The following is a 3,848-nucleotide window of genomic DNA, read 5'->3' on the forward strand; positions in this document are numbered from 1 at the left end:
GGGGGCAGGTTCTCCTAGACAAAACTCCCCCACAGAACTCAATTAATTTTTTAATTTAACCAACAATAAACACCTATTTCTTGCCAAGCATGTTAAGATATATTTTTAAGTAAAATCAATCTGACCTGGCTGGTGTGGCTTAGTGGACTGAGCGCCAGACTGCAAAGAAAAGGGTCCTCGGTTTGATTCCCAGTTAGAGCACATGCCTGGGTTGCAGGCTAGGTTCCCAGTAGGGGGCATGTGAGAGGCAACCACACATTAATGTTTCTCTCCCTCACTTTCTCCCTCCTTTCCCCTCTCTCTAAAAATAAATCAATAAAATCTTTTTTAAAAAATAAATCTGAAAATTAGATGGTACTTCCATCTAAATCCCTCCAGAATTTTCTTGTTTTAGAATTGATGGTACTAGAGAATATTAGAAACAATTGTTCTCAAAAGAATACCCAAAACAGGTTGCTCCCAAGAAAGAGAATATGGTTGCTCTCACTGTCTCTTGCTTAAACCATTAATTAAATTTAAAACTGGTGTCCCTACCTACTATCCATTATCTTCTCTCAAATCCATTTTTCCCCATGCTGTCAGAGTTATCTTTCTTAAAAAAACAATCTTAGCTTCTCACTTCCTCTTCTTTTCTTCCCTCAATAATCCTATATAAAATCCAAAATTTTTATCATGGTTTTCCAAAGCCTTCTATCATCTGACTCTGACTCATCTTTCTAATCTTATCCCCTCCTTTGCAAAGGCTAGAATATCTCCCCAAACCACAAATTATAAAAAGTTTGAAAATGCTATTAATTTGGTTATAACTTCAGATTGTCCATGGCAGCTGGGATAATAATATGGCATCCCTTTCCCAGAAAATCTTGTCAAAACCCCAAAGGAACCAATGATTAGATTCTGATCCAAAATATAGCCCTTAAATTAAGAAGCATTCTCATTGCTATGAGCAGTGGGATTTTTTTTTTAGAAAAGCTACTTAGAATATTATTTGTGCCACAATGAAGGAAACTCAAGCCAGCCTTTTAATGAACATCATAAAAATCTGCTGAGAATAAGCAGTGACCACAAACCCTTATCAGTGCTCCCCCGGGGTGGGATAGTGTAATGGTTCAAAATGGACCCTGGGGTCTTGTGCTGCCATTGTTCTCTCTGAATGGTCCCTTATTTGTGGGGACAATCATAAATAAATTTCTAGGCAGATAATCTGTCTTGCGCTTGGAAAAAGGAGATGAGAGGATGCTACTTTCCTTTCTGGAATGCCTGCCACCTGGTCTGGACCCCTCCTGCTGCTCTGTGCCAGACCTGCCATACAGTACACCATGCATCACCTTCTCTCTTTATCTCCCTTGCATCCACCCAGTGTGATTCACAGCTTCTCAGTGCCCTACTCCCAGCTAGAAGTTGATTCAGTTATTGGTCCCAAGTTCTCCCCTATAATAGATTATGCACCCACACCCTTTGCCAAGTCACTTTGCAGTGCCCTCCCATGGTGGGTAAAATATACTTTCCTGCCACTTTGATACTGACATTGCTTTGGTCAATAAATGTTAGTGGATGTGACATAAACAGGTACCTTATGTGTGACTTCATAGCTTGGCTTGTGCTTCTGTACTCCTGTGATCGGCCATGAGAGAAATAACACCCCCGGTAGCCACTGGCCCTGGGAAAATGAGAACAGTTAGGTAGCAGATGTAAATGCAACTGATCCCAGCCAAACACAGCAGAGCCACACCTACCCACAGGCCCATGAACAAAAATATATAAATGTTTGTCTTTGTAAGACAATGAGTTTTTGAGATGATCTGTTATTAAGAATTATTGTTACAAGAACTGAATAATACACTATCTAATAAACTAGTTTTCATGAAGGCAATAATGATCAATATTGCCTGTCATATGCCATGTTTGTATCTGTGTAATGGAAAAAAAAAGAACCTAATTCAAATGATTATAGTGAGAAATAAAAGAGATAATAATTGCAAAGTACTTAGGTAGGGACTGGCCTGCAAAAAAAAAAAATAGATTATTTCATTAATCTGTTACTTTCCCAAGTTTACTTGTATTTTCACATGTTTCCCCCACACAGGATAGTTAAATTTATAAGTATAGTTTCTACTTGGAGCCTCTTAGGTATTCTTTGCCCATTAAGCCACAATATCTGATTGGGAAGGCCCAAAAGATAGAAAGATTTAGGGATAGATTCCTGCAAGAGTGGACAGAAGACACACGAGCATTTACTTAGAAAACTTTGGAGGCAAATATACCTGGGAGAACCAACAACCAAACAGTCTCTCCTAAGATTAATGTGGTTTTTGTTTGTTTGTTTTTTCAGCATGTGTTTTATAAGTGAAGTCCAGTGTGGCAATGGAGTATGCATATGAGCAAAGTAGGTGAATGTATGTGTCAGCTTTAACTTGCCACTCACTCCAAGTTATCCAATAAGCTTCTGCAACATGCTTATTTGGGTCTCACTAAAATCCAAAACATAGTGGGTCCACCAGAATCCTATGGTCATATTCCATACAACACATCTGTAACTGAGAAAGCAGAGTCCATGCTTTATCCTTTGAACCAGGGCTTGTTTAGTACAACAACAACAACAATAAAAAAAGAAGGTAATGGTACTCTATGAAATGTGAAGGACTAAGGAACCCTATCATATGCTTGCTTTACCTTGTCACTTCCCAGTACCACTAATGCTGAAAATGATGACATAGAAAAAGGGAGAAAGATAAGGCAATGCACAGTCAGGTCCGCTTTACTCCTTCCTCATCAGTAAGCTGAAGGTAGAGAGTGTTGATGGAATGTGCACATGTAAACAAATAAAATAAAAAGTTAGTTTTGCAGTTTTTCCCCACTATTCTGGTAAGAATGAAATACATATGCATATATGAGCTATGAAATGCTGCTGATTCCACATACAAGTTAAATGCCCTTATATTTGCATTTATAATCATAAATACATATATGTAAATACATATTGGCATGTATTTGCACAATATATGTACAAATACATATATAATACAATACAATATATATACAATACAAACATAAGTGGTAAAATTTATGGTAATAATTTAAATTTTAAATTTTTCTATGCTTATAATGATCACATCATTATGAATAATAAAATATTTATAAAGGAAAAAAGCTTTATATATCAGTACTTTTAACAGCACTTTTTTACTGGCATTTTCCTTTTGCTGTGAGCCCCCACAAATTGTATAACTACCCTTGAGTAAGTACTATTATCCTCAATTTACAAACTGAAAAAATTAGAGTCAGTGAGATTTAGTAGCTTTCCCAAGACCACAGAACTGGTGAGTGGCAGACACCAGATTCAAACATAAGTCTGACTCCAAAAACATTTTTCCTCTATCATTCCATACTGAACGCAAACTGCAGCTGGAAAAGGGCCCAAGAAAAACTACAGTCCTAAGGGTGAATCTGAACTTCAACTCTTGCTCAGGTAGATTTGTTTAGAACAAAATTTGGATTAAGGCCCATCCCATGTACCAAAAAAGTAGCTGTAAAGTTAAGGCAGCTGTTTAAAGAAACTTCTTCTAGCATTCTTTTCACTAACCTGTGATTTGATCTCTAAGCTTAGCAGGTCCACTTGAGATCCTCAATTCAAATATAAGTTCATCATGCTCAGTTGTCAAATAACCTTCAATTTTCTCTCAAACTCTTTCTAAACCCCATATATATCTCAATCCCATATATTGAGTCACATGGAAATATTCCATTTTTTGTTTCTGAAGATGTTTCAAATTTCCATGAAGGATAGTGAAGTGTTCGATGTAGAAACCAGTGCAAATTTTGGTAAGCTTTTTAACAGACAAAATGCT

Source organism: Phyllostomus hastatus, unplaced genomic scaffold (assembly GCF_019186645.2).
Source record: "Phyllostomus hastatus isolate PE091 unplaced genomic scaffold, TTU_PhHast_1.1 phas_contig_62, whole genome shotgun sequence".
NCBI classification, from domain to species: Eukaryota; Metazoa; Chordata; class Mammalia; order Chiroptera; family Phyllostomidae; genus Phyllostomus; species Phyllostomus hastatus.